We start from the raw sequence: 15866 nt of genomic DNA on the forward strand, positions 1-15866 counted from the left end.
TCCCCATTTATTAGACGAGGAAACAGAGTGAAGCTCAGAGAAGAAATCTGCCCCGAGTCATATGCCTCGTAAGTAATGGAACCAGGATTTGAACCTGGACAACTTGCCCCAGGACTTTTCATCAGTCCTCTTTCCTGCTTCAGAAGGACATGTGTGAATGCCCCTGCATCTATGTCACAGAACAGTCATTCTGATTATGGACATAATGCTCTGCTTTTATAGTATTTCAACCATTATATATTAATGGTATATTGGCTGTTCTTTTCATCTGAAAAACCCAAAACTTGACTATTGTGCTAGCTATCCTAGCTGAACAGTTTTACATGTGTCATATTGGCAAATATGTTTTGTATTCTATCCAGGTATATCATCCACTTACTTTGAAGTCCGGACTTGTGTGTTGAATACTCTGCATCTTTAGACATCTGTAGTCTTTTTTGGTTTGATTTTGCCAATATCAGATACTTCTAGGTATGAAAGACGGATATGCCATGTAGTTGCTATCTTGTAGGCAAGTGTCATCTGAGGCTTCCTAAAACGGAGACCATGTGGATATCCTGGAGAGGGAATAAAATAAGCCTATGTATAAACTATTATATAATATTTAATACATAATTAAATATTATATAATATGATATCTGACATACAGAGTAGTCAGTAAGGAATGAACCCTGTGCTTGCAGATAGTATGGAAATTCCAATGCTTTTTTAAAGGTCTGAGCATGTTGCCTACTGTATCCATGTACATTAAGTCACTCTTAAGGGATTTTTGAGATTTCAATTTAGAGATCTAAGTTAATTGTATTCTTTAGATGCTTTTTACACCAGACCACACTATTTTCCAGAGAATAAAAATGTTCCGGCCGGGTGTGGTGGCTCACGCCTGTAATCCCAGCACTTTGTGAGGCCCAGGCGAGCAGATCACCTGAGGTTGGAATTCGAGATCAGCCTGGCCAACATGGTGAAACCTCATCTCACCTAAAAATACAAAAATATTAGCTGGGCGTGGTGGCAGGCACCTGTAATCCCAGCTACTTGGGAGACTGAGGCAGGAGAATCACTTGAACCTGGGATGTGGAGGTTGCGGTGAGCCGAGATTGTGCCATTGCACTCCAGCCTGGGCAACAAGAGTGAAACTGTCTCAAAACAACAACAACAGCAATAACAACAACAACAAAAGTGCCTACTTCTTAAGTGTTTTGAGTTATTCTAGTGTCCATTGGTTATTTAATGATGAAAGCGATGTGTGAAATACCATGTGTTTCCTAATTCACCAGCACTTATGTATGGAGTATCTGCTGTGTTGGAGGAAAATATCATGTATTAGATATTGTAGGAAGAAACTAAGAGCTTAGAGCCTGCTCTCAGCCAGTCCATGGGTAGCTGGGGGACCAGACGTACGTACGGCAAATAGGGACTTATAATACTACAGAGACAGGTGAATCCCAAGCACGTACCATTGTGTTTGGGGTGGCTTATTCCAGGGAAAGAAAGATGGCATTATGTGGAAGAGTCTCATAGGAGGTGGGATTTTATCTCAAGTGTTGAAGGAGTAAATTGAACAAAATGATTGAAGGTAGAAATTCTAGCATGAGGAGTGTGTGAACAGAACATTGGAACCAATGTCTGTTTAGGACATGGGAAGGAGATGAACTTGACCAGAGGAGAGATTTTCTCTAGGGAAAACTGGTATGTAAGATCCCCAGTACACATCAGAATCGTGAATGTTTGTTGTTGAATATGGTTAAGAATAATTGGGGTCAGATTTTGTTTTGTTTTGTTTTGTTTTGTTTTTGAGACAGAGTCTCACTTTGTCGCCCAGGTTGGAATGCAGTGGCGCGATCTTGGCTCACTGCAAGCTCCGCCTCCTGGGTTCAGGTCATTCTCCTGCCTCAGCCTCCCGAGTAGCTGGGACCACAGGCACCCGCCACCATGCCTGGCTAATTTTTTGTAATTTTAGTAGAGAAAGGGTTTCACTGTGTTAGCCAGGATAGTCTCGATCTCCTGACCTTGTGATTCGCCCGCCTCAGCCTCCCAAAGTGCTGGGATTACAGGCGTGAGCCACCGCACCCGGCCGGGGTCAGATTGTTAAGTCTTGAATAGTAAACACTGGGGTGTACAGCAACATTTCCTCCACTGTATTCTCTGCAGCCCAGCTATTCCACAGAGTGATTTGTGAAAATGCATTCTGTGATCACGTAAGTGTAGGCAACATCATAGTTCACAAAGTGTACATGGACTTCTCACAGTCCTGAATTTGCTAATACATACTGTGCATTCCCAAGGAGGTAGAATCATAGCATGCCATGTCTCTCACACTTTGAACACAGACTGCTTCCCAGAATACTCATGAATAGCTATCCTGCATGCTAGTTTTCTGTGTAATGCTGTTTGAAAAGCACTGGCTTCCATTGCTCCATGTAGGATGAAACATTAAGACACATTTTGGAAGAAGAGAACAATAAGAAAAAAGTATGATGATGATGATGATGATGATGATTTTTTGAGATGGAGTCTCCCAGGCTGGAGTGCAGTGGTGTGATCTCAGCTCACTGCAGCCTCTGCCTCCTGAGCTCAAGCGATTCCCATGTCTCAGCCTCCCAAGTAGTTGGGATTACAGGCACGCACCACCACGCCCAGCTAATTTTTGTATTTTTAGTAGAGACAGGGGTCTCACCATGGTGGCCAGGCTGGTTTTGAACTTCTGACCTCAAATGATCTGCCCATGTCGGCCTCCCAAAGGGCTGGGATTACAGGCGTGAGCCACTGCCCAAAAGTATGATTTAAGGAAAGCTTTATGTTACTTAAATCTGCCTGCAGCTTTTTTTTTTTTTTTTTTTTTTTTTTTTTTTTTTTTTTTTTTTTTTTTTTTATTCCTGCAGGCATAGATCTAGGCCAGGGGTCCCCAACCCCTGGGCCGTGGACCAATACCAGTCTGTGGCCTGTTAGGAACCGAGCCGCACAGCAGGAGATGAGGGATGGGCGAGCATTACTGCCTGAGCTCCGCCTCCTGTCTGATCAAAGGCAGCATTAGATTCTCATAGCAGCACTAACCCTATTGTGAACTGCGCATGCCAGGGATCTAGGTTGTGTGCTCCTTATGATAATATAACTAATGCCTGATGATTTAAGGTGGAATAGTTTCATTCCAAAACCATCCCCTGGCCTCCACTGCCATCCGTGGAAAAATTGTCTTTCATGAAACTGCTCCCTGGTGCCAAAAATTTTGGGTCTGCTGATCTAAGTAGCTAAGATTTTAAAAGTACAGAGAAGTCCTAAAATTTCATGCCTTCCTAAAGCTACTGATGGGAACTACTTTCCAAGTTTGTTTTGTTGTTGTTTTGAATGCTGAGCTTCTGGCTCCTGTTGTTCTCATTGACGCTGAGTTTGAAAGTCTTTTTGTAGTGGCCAGGCGCAGTGGCTCACGCCTATAATCCCAGCACTTCGGGAGGCTGAGGCAGCCGGATCACGAGGTCAGGAGATGGAGACCATCCTGGCCAACATGGTGAAACTCTGTCTCTACTAAAAATACAAAAATTAGCTGGGCATGGTGGTGCATGTCTATAATCCCAGCTATTCGCAAAGCTGAGGCAGTAGAATCGCTTGAACCTGGGAGTGGGAGGTTGCAGTGAGCCAAGATTGCACCATTGCACTCCAGCCTGGCAACAGAGCAAGACTCTGTCTTTAATAAAAAAAAAAAAAAAAAAGTATTTTTGCTTGTTCATCTTAGGTATCTGACTATATTAGGATGCTGCCCACCTGGATGGTAATTGCTTTTGGGCATTAGCCCTGTTAGAGGTGCGTGACTGGGGAGAGAGCAGTGTGGCCACCCATTTCATGCAACACTCTCCACACCATCATGGCATTGAAGGAAGGATTCACTAGGACCCTGTGTAACAATACACACGTGGTTGGGGTGAGGTAAGGTTCAGCCCCTCCGGTAGCTGTTGATAAAGGTTTTATTGCTGTTTCTAGCACCCTGCTCCTAAAACCCTTCTCTGACAATTTGGCCTGGTAGAACCCTGTGGACGGACCTGGTATCTGTGTTCTGTGTTGTCAGCCTCTGGATCATCACAGGATCACGGGAGATTGACTCCAAAAATTGTATCTTCCTCTGCCCATATTTGAATGAGAATCACGTGGAAAATATCATTTCTTCAAAAAATCCTTGGTTGCTTTTTTCTCTGCCTTTCAATAGCTATGTTTAGGAGCATTTTCTTTAACTCTACGTTTTGAAATAAGATGACAAATAAATATGCCGCCTTATAGATAAAACTAGACAAATAACAGCGCTGGATCTAGAGAAATGTTAGGAGAATCAATAATACAATTAACTGGATTCTTAGTTGTGAAGGTCTTCAGTTAAAATCTGTTCTTCGCAAAGACAGGTTGAACATCAGGGTCGTGTGTGTGTGTGTGTTTGAGAGCGAGAGCAAGAGAGATAGAGAGAGAGACACGCTGTCGTTCTCACTCAGCCTGGAGTTCATTGGTGCAATCCTGGCTCACTGTAGCCTTGTCCTCTTGGGCTCAAGCAATGCTCGTACCTCAGCCTCTTGAGTAGTTGGAGCTACAGGCGCGCACCACTAAGCCTGGTTTATTTATTGTGGAGATGGGGTCTCCCCTTGCTACCCAGCCTGGTCTCAAACTCCTGGGCTTAAGCTAGCCTTCTGCCTCGGCATCCCAAAGTTCTCGGATTACAGGTGTGAGCCACCGCACCCAGCTGAAACGTAAGATTTTTTTTTTGAGACGGAGTCTCGCGCAGTCACCCAGGCTGGAGTGCAGTGGCGCGATCTCGGCTCACTGCAAGCTCCGCCTCCCGGGTTCTCGCCATTCTCCTGCCTCAGCCTCCCAAGTAGCTGGGGCGCCCGCCGCGACACCTGGCTAATTTTTTTTTGCATTTTTAGTAGAGACGGGGTTTCACCGTGTTAGCCAGGATGGTCTCGATCTCCTGACCTCGTGATCCGCCTGCCTCGGCCTCCCAAAGTGCTGGGATTACAGGCGTGAGCCACCGCGCCCGGCCTGAAACATAAGTTTTTAATGAAAGCTGTGATGCTTACCAAGGATTAAGTGCCAAATCCCTGTGTAATTATTTTTAACCCAGATTTAGACTAAAATTACAGAAAATGAGAGAAAAATTAGGAGAGTAAGTACAAAATCCTGAAGTGATCCTAACAAAAGCAAATCTGTATTTGGTTCAAATTCTAAGATAGGTAAACATGAGTCTTTCAGGAGAATTGCTTGAAAAGAAAAGTTGTTCAGGAGCGGATGCTTCCAACTTTTCTTTTAATACAGCTCATTTCATTTTTCTTTTGGTCACCCTAAAATGGTGAAAGGTTTCCTCATAGCCAAGTGGAATCTTTTTTATTTAAACTCTCCTCAGAAAGTTTTCTGTGTATATGCAAAGTTTTCTGTGTATTTGGACTTGTTTGTGTCTGGTCCTCTTGGAGATTTTTGAAATCATCAAAAACGCTTATGTCATTGACAGTGTTTACTATCTTTAAACAATAGTTTACTTTTTTTTTTTTTTTTTTTTTAACAGGTGACATGTTGGAGCATGGGCCTGAGAAACAGTATAGCTAGAAGGGGAATTGAGTGTGAGACACTGGAATCAGGCTGCTTGGATTCTGGTCCTGGCTCCACTGTACACTAAGGCTGCAACCTTTGTCTCTCTGTGCCTTGGTTTCTCCTTAAGTAAAATGGAGTGAATAATAATAATAGTACCTGCTGCATAAGTTCTTTGTGAAGAGGTTAGAACAGTACCAGGTACATAATAAGTATTAAATAAGTGTTAGCCATCGTTGCTAAATAAATTAGTAACAAATAAATGTTAGCTATTGTTTTTAGATTGTATTGTTTGAAAAAGTGTCTTCTCACTTTTGGTGGGTTTTTGGAGGAGGGAGAGAAAGGGAGACAGAAGGGAGGCGTAAATCTGTGTTTCTAATATGTTCACTGGGTCATCTTTAACTGGACGATAGGATTTGACTGTTACGTGTTTTCATATGTATGCAGAAGCCTTGTTATTCCTCCCCTGCCCAGTCAGTGCCAAGCTCCTGAACGCTCGTCTGTTTATGCGGCCTTGGAAACCTTCTAGCTTCATGTTCTCTACCAGAAGCTTGAAAACAACCAAAGAGAATGTCTGGTTTACTCAACACCTTGAGTGGCTCTTTGACACAGAAGCTTATACTGTATAGGGTTCTAGGAAACCATACACATATATGCCAGTGTTTTTTTTTATGGTTGTCAGCGGAGGGCTAAAACTATCAGACCCTACATACATGTTGGTGACGTTGGAATTTTTTTTTTTGTCTTGGTGTTAAGTGATTAAAATCAGGTTATTAGTGAACCATAATTTATTTATAGAGTCAAATTCCACAGAACTCTATTTCATGCCATTACTGACCATGAAATTGGCAGTTTGATATTTTAGGATGACTTTTGCTTGTTAGATGTTTGTCTTTGGGATGTTTTAAGAACTGTGGCCCCTGTGTAAGTCCGATCTCATCTCTGAAGTATTTCCAAGTTCTTCAGTTTAGAATTTTTCCGGATGGTTTGCCACTAAAATCAAAAGCTGTGATGTGTGTTTGAGAAATTCCACAATCTTCTCAGCCCTTAACCCCTGAATTCTTTCTCTAAATAGTTTCTCTAAACCTATATGACTTCACCTCCCATCCATGATGACTTCTAATCCATCTTCAGCCTAGACTGCTCCCATTTGCTCTGACCCCTCCAGAAGATATCTCGCCTGGGTTGTAATACCATCCTCACCTCAGATTGAGGTGTCTTCAAAAGAGAATCCCTAAACTGGTTCTTCCTCCTTCCTTCCCAATGGCTCATTGGTGATGTTCTTATTCTTCTGCTTACTGAGGTGTAATCCCTAGCTATTCTTCACTTTTTCTTCTCCTTTATCCTTCTTATCCCCACAGTCATTGAAACCCTTTAAATTCTTCATTAGTACTCTTTTTCCCAATCATCTCCCTGGTCAAGAACTCGTGGCTTCATGCCTGTGTTAGCATAACAGCCTCCTAACCAGTCTCTATGATGTGGTTATTTAGTCCCATCTTTCCTTGGTAGCTTTCTGACTAAGCTTCTAAAGCCCATACTTTATTTTTCACTCCTGATTCAAACCTTACAGTGGTTCTGAGTAAAGCCCAGATTCCTCCATCAGCGTGTCTTCATTTGACCCTGCTCCTAATTTGTTCTCAGCATCTTCTACTCTGCAGCAGGAATTTCCTTTTTGTGTTTAGTGTCAAAACCACCATTACACCAGGCCCATTCTTTATTTGAATGCTTTAGAATCTCCTTCACTCCATTTCCACTCAGGTATCTCTCTGCCGTCCTTCAAGCTTCAGCTCAAGTCCTCCTGTCCTCCTTCATCTATACCTCTTCACTAAGAGACTCAGAACCTGCACTTTCTTTAACTCTCATTTCTTGCCTTGTGCAAACACGTGTTACCTGTCCATTTTGATAACTCCCTAAGGGCAGGTATTATGAATATTACTTAAGTTTCTATGTCACTGGGTATGATTTATATACCATAGTAGGTACTAAATAAGAGAATGTGGAGTAATCCTCTCCCAAAACTTGGGGAAGTCAACACATACACTGCCCTCCTTGGGATCCAGTGAGATGGTATATGAGGCAGCATTCATAGAAGGACTGTGCAAATGTAAGGCAGTGTCATTAATTGTTGGGCACATTTGGGGTTTTTGATGATGCTGTCCTCTATTCCAGAATAGCAGTATGTGGTCAGGACTTTTCCTGAGCTTCGAAGTTTAATTGGAGACAACCGAAATGTGTTTCCAATAATAAGTCATAAAAAAAAAGACTTCTATTTGCGCATATGTTTACTTGTTTATTTACATATTTTCCTAGGTCTTTTATTTTCTCACTGTGAATTTTTTTTTTTTTTAATGTAACAGCTGACTAAGATAGAGGTGTTGTTTTTTGGTTACCTCTGCATTGCCATGATCTTTGTTATTGGGCCAAGAACCTTATTTATCTTAACACACACAATTGCTCGAGGACGGGGATTATATCATCATCCTTTGCATCTTTGAATTACACTGTGCTGCCTTCCCACATTGTCATGCCTACGAACTACCTAATCCAGAATGTCACATGTTGCTCCCTCTAAGCCATTTCCGTGTTTCAGCTAGTACCAGCCATGAAAAATCGTGGGTGAGAGCGGGGAGCTGCCTGCATTCTTCAATAGCGTAGCACTCCACACCTAAGCTCTTTGGTGAAGGCAGATATAGAATCTATAGCTGTAAGTGAAAGTCAGTCATTATCTGATTAACATATATTTTCTTCCCCAGAAAAACCTATATCTTCATTAATTTTTTTTCCTCATCCTTTTCACCAAGGTAGTTGATATCAGTGAACATATTGGTCTTTTTTTCCTCTTTATAGGATCTGCATTTACTGCTCAACCACAACTAATTTGATGCCCTCTGCAGATTTAAAATGTGTGCCTTCTTTTCCATCACCAAGTCATCCCTGGGTTACTACTGAACATCTTTCTCAATTCCCCCCGACCCATGGATGGCTGTTCTCCACTGTCTATTTCACCAGATATCCTCAAAACAAACAGAAGAAGGAAGTGGCTAATGGTAAGAATTTTTTCTCCCTCTAGAAAATTTTTAATGCATTTACTTTAAAGTGTTGGAGATGTGAGGTTTTTCTTGTAAGTAGGTAATATTAGTGTAGTTCAAACATTTGTTTTTTAGGATATCAAAATTTTAGGAACCTTCGTTGGGTCCTTTCATAGTGATGAATCAGAAAAAAGTTGAAAGAGTACAGTACAGATAACTTTTTCAAACGTTCAAACATTTACGACATTCTTCTGGTTTCAGATCCCAGTGCTCTCTACCTGTCACTCCTGGCATGACCCACCCACACACGAGCTCAATAGAGCCAGAGACAAACTCATTCTGCCTGTTTTAACACTTTTTCCTTTGAGTTTTGTGCTTTAAAGATCGTTGTTCTCATTTCCCTGCTGTCCCCTGCTCCCCAATCACTCATTCCCTATCCAAGCAGTTTGCCATGCCTTCCAAATATTTCTCTAATTCACCCCCATTTCCCCATTCTCCTATCTGGCCCCGATCATCTCCAGCCCTGGCTGGCTCAGTCACCTTCTTACTGGGCTATCTAGTCTACCATGGACAGTCCCTACTGCTCCCACCCTTCTCAAGTGGATCTCCTTATGTTATTTTTGTTATTGACTGAAGAGCATATTTCAAGATTTCATGCCCCATCTATCTCTTTACCATAATCTTCTCACACCTGTACTCCATGATGTCTTTGATTTGGTGGTCTAGTTCTGGTCCAGTTCCTGAATCAGTGCTGATTGAGGCAGGGTACAGGTAAACATTTTCCATTGTCCCCTCATCTCTTCCCCTATCCAATGGGCACTTAAAATGAAAATGACTATCCTACCAGAAATTTGGTGGCCCAGTAATGACCTCTGGGTTGCTGTGTCTCTCCTGTTGTTTTCACTACTATTCAGACCCACTTTCCTTCCCCGACATGTCGTCATTTGGTGGCTTCTATTTATAGTTCTTCCAGCCACCTTGTATTAACCTAGTCTAGGATTATACCTGGGTTTCTGTTCCTAAATTTTGACTAGTTACTCACGTTAATAATCTTGTCTTCCTCCAAGGTGGCAGCTTAGACTTCAATTTCTTCTTGACAGTTGGGGTGCCTTTCATCTGAATTCTTTTTTTTTTTTTTTAAGATGGGATCTTGCTCTGTTGCCCAGGCTGGAGCACAGTGGTACAATCATAGCTCACTGCTGCCTCGAACTCCTGGGCTCCAGCAGTCCTCCTACCTCAGCCTCCTAAGTAGCTGGGACTATAGGCGTGCACCACCATACCTGGCTAATTGTTATTTTTTGTTGAGATGAGGTCTCACTTTGTTGCCCAGGGTGGTCTCAAACTCCTGGCCTCAAACTACCCTCCCACCTTGGCCTTCCAAAGTGCTGGGATTATAGGCATGAGTCACTGCCCCCAGCCTGAATGATTCTTATCAAGACTGGTGATGGTGGCACCCAAGAACAGCTGGGGGTGACTCTTTGTTCACTGTGTGTATTGAATTCCTCTGGCTGCTGTAGCAAATTACCACAAACTTGGTGCCGTAAAACAACAGACATTTAGGTTTTGACAGGGCTGAGCTCCTGCCAGAGGCTCTGGGGCAGAATCTGTTCCTTGTCTCTTCCAGCTTCTGGAAACTGCTGACATCCCTTGGCTTGTGGCCGCATCACTCCAATATCTGCCCCCTCCATGGCCACATTGCCTTCCTGTCTTCCATCTGTAGTCAAATCTGCCTCTGCCTCCCTCTTAGAAGCATACATGTAATGATGTTTAAGGCCCAACTAGATAATTCAAAATAATCCCCCCATCTCAAGATCTTCAACTTCATCACATCTGTAAAGTCTTTGCATAGAAGGTAACATTTACAGGTCCCAGAGATTAGGACCTGATATATTGGTGGCCATTATTCCATGTACTACACTGTCCACCTAGGTTGGGCCTGCTACTTCTCCTGGAAGTGCCACTCCTGACCACTTCTGAGTCATGGTTCGGTGCACCATGCCTTCCTGCTTCTCTGCCTCTTTATCTTCCTCACCTCTACCTACAGAACTCGCCTTAGCAATGCTGTCAGTTTCCCCAAGGTCTGTCTCAGGCCCAGGGGCCAGGGCTACCTCCTGCTCCTGCTGCTTCTCTTCCTGTACACTTGCCTCCTCCTCTTTTATTGAGTTGTAGAAAATACCAAGTCTCTTTTCAAAAATCTCATCCTGTGATGCTCCCTTCCTCACAAAGACCTTGTTGCAATCCAGGCCCTTCCAGGCTATCTGCATTGTGTGACACTTAACTTGGACATACCTAGACATGCCTTGAAATGTGGGCTGCCATTTATTTATCTAAAATGCCCCTTCCCCTTGCTCTGTATTGGGTGAAATATTGTACATTTTGCAAGGTCTTGTTTAAGTGTCAAATTCTCTGAGACTTTCCTAAGCCCCTCTCCCTCCTTTTTTCCATACAGAATCAATTACATCTTCTCTCTGTTCTTCCTTAGCACTCTGTTTATACTTGACTCAAACCCTTCCCACGTTGTGTTATACTTTATTTTGTCTCTGTCTCTCCTTGCTAGACTGTGAGGTTCATGAGAACCAGGAAAAGGATATTATTCATCTTTTAAATTTTAACCTGATGTGTAACTCACAATACACCTTTGATATAATAATATGTGTTTAATTAATTGATTAATTTGAATTTTAAACTTTTCATAATTCAGAATATCTTAGAATAGATGAACATTTAATAATTTTTCTCCTGATTTCCTTATGGACCCAAGAGTAATTATTTTCCTTAGGTGGCTATGTACAGTCAAGCATGGCTTTTGTTTTCAGTACAAATTAATTAAAAATACTGTAATTTATGCATTCTCTTCTTTACATTTTGTTCACTGTGGGGGTTATTACCCTTACCCCTCTAGAGAGCCAATTTACTTTATTTTATTTTATTTTATTTTTGAGACGGAGGTTTGCTCTGTCATCCAGGCTGGAGTGCAGTGTCTTGATCACCGTTCACTGCAGACTTGACCTCCTGGACTCAAGCAATCCTCCCACCTCAGCCTCCCGAGTAGCCGGCACCACATGTGTGTGCCACCATGCTTGGCTAATTTTTAAAATTGTTATTGTTTGTCGAGACAGGGGTCTCCTTGTGTTGCCCAGGCCGGTCTCAAACTGGGCTCAAGCGATCCTCCCTCCTCAGTTTCCCAAAGTGCTGGGATTACAGGCATGAGCCACTCTACTTGGCCCAATTTACTTTAATGTGAGATTTTTCTAAACCTTAAAGGCTACCAGTGTAATATTGTCACTTGATTGTCTTCTTACAGATGCAGACTTTTAAGCAAGAATTAGGAATGTTATCTGTGAGGATGGCTTCTTTTCACTTACTGGTGCTCTACTGAAACAATACTATTTTCCTCCCTTTTCCTGGGTGTCTTGTCTGAGTAGATGTGAATGTCAGAGTTATTTTCCCTGCCTTGTCACTGGAATCTGCAGCCAGTCTCCCTGATTGTGAATGTATCGATGCTGTACAGCTGGCGTCTGTTTCCTATTTCTATAGCCATGAGTCTCTCAGGGCTTTTGTAGAGGGTACGGGTGTTTTATTACATTGCATGTCTTATATTTATGAGAAACTCAAAGGGCTTTGAGGATTTTCTTTTCTGGTGTCTAATCTTCTAACAGCTCTCTGAGGTAGGTAGCAGGAAGTGTTATCTCCATTTTGCAGATGTTATAACAGAGGCATAGCACAACTTGATGTAGGCCCCACAGCAAATCAAGGGCTGAGTGGAAAATGTCCCCCCCAGTCTTTCAACCTCCATTTCAATGCACTAGTTGCCAGACAAGTTAATTTTAATTTTTAAAACCTCCGTCCATTTTGGTTTTGCGTGAAATGTTATTGTCAGCATTCAGGTGGTAGCAGTGCTCCAGTTTTAGTACTACCTTTCCCATCTTCTGCATCCTTCTAGAATCCCTTCTTGCTTGTCACGCTCACTCACACACACTCATAAGTGTGTCTGTCTTTTTATGTGTGTATGTATATATGTAAATAAAGAAAATAAAAATATATACTCTTTCTTTAAAAAGTTTATATACAACATTAGGTTCTGCAGAGGTCTGGGGACTACTTGGTCTGGGGACTATATGCAAATATGATATTTCTGTATTAGCAGCATATCTGATACTTTCCAACTAGTTTTTTTTTTTTCCTTGTCAATCGAACATACTCTGTAGATATTAGTTGTATGCATGGAAACATTTAAAAATATAACCAACGTGGGCAATATAGTGAGACTCCACCTCTACAAAAAAATAAAAAATATTAGCAGGATGTGGTGCCACATGCCTGTGGTCTCAGCTACTTGGGAGGCTGATGTGGGAGGATTGTTTAAGCCTAGGAGTTGGAGGCTGCAGTGAGCTGTGATCTCACCACTGCACTCTAGCCTGGGCAACAGAGCAAGACCCTGTCTCAAAATTTAAAAAAAAAAAAAAAATATATATATATATATAAAACCTATGACAATGGGAAACCTAAGAAATACTATAAAATTGGATATCAGATACTATTAATAAGTGAAATAAATGTTTTTACTGAGGTAATTCCTATATGCAAATTATGGTGTCCTCAAAGTGAGCTCATACTGTAACTTTCACATACTTTCCCTCAAATGTGAAGATTTTTTTCTTCTCTCAGAGGACAGTTAATGCCTTTTTGTAAATTTAAAACTGTACTGTAAATGTCAGTTCCTGATCAGATTTGCCTGAGTCTTTAAAGGGAACACGACAAGGGGCTTTGTGTCTGCTGTGTAGGGTGTGTGTGGTAAGGTTTCTTCTTCCTTGTGGCTGAATTTGGAATGCCTGCTCTTTCACCAAGTGCCATTAATTACACTATTGCTCTCAGAGCACTGAACTGCCTAGCAGGGAATTTCTCCCCACGTTCTGGAGTCTCTGGGGCAGTTTCCATTCATTGCTGTGGGTGGTGGTGAGGCACAGGCTCTGCCCAGGCCGCCTGCCTGGAATCCGCCTGGAGACTTCTCTGTGATTTCCCTAAGCTGGGAGAGGGGATTTGGAGCACCTGGTGGGGGGATGCAGCTTGCCACCCTTGTTTTCGTCAGCCTCTCCCCTCCACCCCCTGCACTTGGGAGCACCACCCGGCAGCAGTGTTTTTGTGTCTTGAAGCCTTTTGGAGCCGCTGGAATGGAGGCCACCCAGAGCTTCTGTGAGCAGCTGTAGCGGCGGATCTCCTATTGGCCAGAGCAGAGAATGTTCTTACTTATCTCCATTGAGCATGGGTGGCCGTGATCCCTCAGGATAATGCAATTTCTCACTGTCTGGAGGTGGAAGCTATTGTCCCGCTCTCCAGCTTGTTGTTTGAAGTCGTTTTGTAAGGCTTCCGGCTTCTGCTGACTCACAGACACACACAGAAAAACTCCCTTACTGGCTTGCTCGCTCCCAAGGCTTTTGAAATGGCTAAGGAGATAAGAAACCTCCCCCCTGCAAGGAGGTAATAGCTTAAATAGTAAGTAGAAAGAACTGTTTTGTACATGTCCACAAAGTCTGAGAAACTTCATCTTCCTCTTTCACTGTTAACTCCGTTTCCTTCCTTGTCCCTTACTCCCCTCTTCAAAAGTTTTGGGCTGAGCCACAGGCCTAAATGTGGTTTGCATATGATTTTACAGAGGCCCAATTCACATCTGGGGACTTTTTCCGATTAACAAGTTGAAGGATGCCATCTTTGTTTCCCCTATGGAAAATTGCCATTTCTGATGAACATTTTATGAAGAAACCTTCTTGACTTACCTCTCCCACTTGTGATAAACTGTGATTAAAATGTATGAAGAACTTGATTCATGGTGTGTGCACCTGGGCTCTTTGTGGAGTCTCTCTTAGCAATATGCCGTGAGAACAGACTGGCAGTTGATGGATTTCTAAAGCAGAAAATCAAGCTTATTCACAATAGAAGCTTATAGTTTTAAAAACCACATGGATAAGAGGACTGTAGTTTTGCAAGATTTGGCAGGCATCAATGAACCCAGTAGCCACAGTGACCGAGACTGAAAATGTAGAAGGCTAGCTTTCCTTCTTAATTACTTTTAAACTACGTTAGCAAATTCTCAGGGTCAGTGTGAGAGTGATAGTTTCAATGCTTGAGTATAGTGATATTTTTGTCTCATAATAATTTTCTTATGTTCCCATTGCATAAAATAGGTCTTTTTATTAATTAGGAGGAAGGGAGTGTGTAGAAAGCATTCTTACGTGGTAGCATGTGTGAACTTCTTATAATTAGCAACATGTCCTCATTGAGCACTTAGAAAAATCCAGTGATATAAATCCTCTATTTTGTGTCGTCACTATTTGCCCAACTAAATAAATCATTTAACTGATAACATTCTCACCTTTCTCCGTGATATTTTAGAATAATATCAATGTACAAAAATAGTCTCTGTCCTTTCATTGTCATCAGTTTTATGAAAATACTGCCAAAGAGCTGGAAAACAAAATTTTCTCATGTGTTACAACACAGGTCCCCTGGGCCACTGGGCCTAATTTGTTCTTAATAATTTTCAAAAGAGACTCTGTCCTTTAGCTCCCCAGAAATATCCAGGGTGTCCTAAAGAAAGCTGCAGCCTGATACAGAAACTATGCCAACTTCTAGGAAATGGAAGGTTCTGGAAAGTAGATCATTTTTCCCTCTGGTAGGAAAAATGTAAGTTTTAGACATGGGTGGGGGTGGTGTTGTGTGTGTGTTAGACATATATGTATACAGCTGCTAGTGCAAAAATCACAAACCTTTCAGATTCCCTAAGGGTGCAGCCCTTGTGCCTTGAATGCAGATTGTAATAAATAGAAGCAGTCTCTGTCTGGAAATGCCGGACATCTCTGTTTGAGTTAGAGCTCTTGTTCCCGGCCTCAGGGGATTGAGACAGAGGGTTGTTTTCTAGCTTGCCCTAGAGCCCCTGAGCCTTTGTGGATTGGCATAGTTGCCTTTCTGTGTGTGCAGAATCTTGCCTCCAGCCTCCCACAGTGTGGGGAGAGAGAATAGGGAGAAGTGAGAGAAGGGAGATAAATTATTCAGCTTCTGCGAAATGTCAGGCACTGTGCTGGGGACTGTACATACATTTCACGGAAAAGTAAGTCTTTTATAAATATGGCAACGTACAGCTTCAGAAACGGGATTTTGGAGCCAGACTGCTGAAATCAATCCTGGAAAAATCATTTGCCAGGATTCAAATGATAACTTGGCCACTTTCGAGGTATAGGACTACCTGGTGCCTCAGTTTCCCCATTTGTAAGGTAGGGA

The 15866-nt window shown here is 42.3% G+C and overlaps 1 protein-coding gene across 26 annotated transcripts in view; it reads left to right on the forward strand.

The window, feature by feature from the left end:
• The window catches only part of LOC126953309 (uncharacterized), a 598727-nt gene that overhangs the window by 351220 nt on the left and 231641 nt on the right, over positions 1 to 15866 (forward strand). For 25 of the 26 annotated variants that reach the window (XR_007725197.1, XR_007725194.1, XR_007725196.1 and 22 more), the window contains one exon: positions 8410 to 8609. The exons of the other annotated variant lie outside the window; for it this stretch is intronic. The gene's annotated coding sequence lies outside the window, so the exon portion shown is untranslated. The remainder of the gene's footprint in view (positions 1 to 8409; positions 8610 to 15866) is intronic. 26 annotated transcript variants of the gene reach the window in all.

Source organism: Macaca thibetana, chromosome 4 (assembly GCF_024542745.1).
Source record: "Macaca thibetana thibetana isolate TM-01 chromosome 4, ASM2454274v1, whole genome shotgun sequence".
NCBI lineage: Eukaryota > Metazoa > Chordata > Mammalia > Primates > Cercopithecidae > Macaca > Macaca thibetana.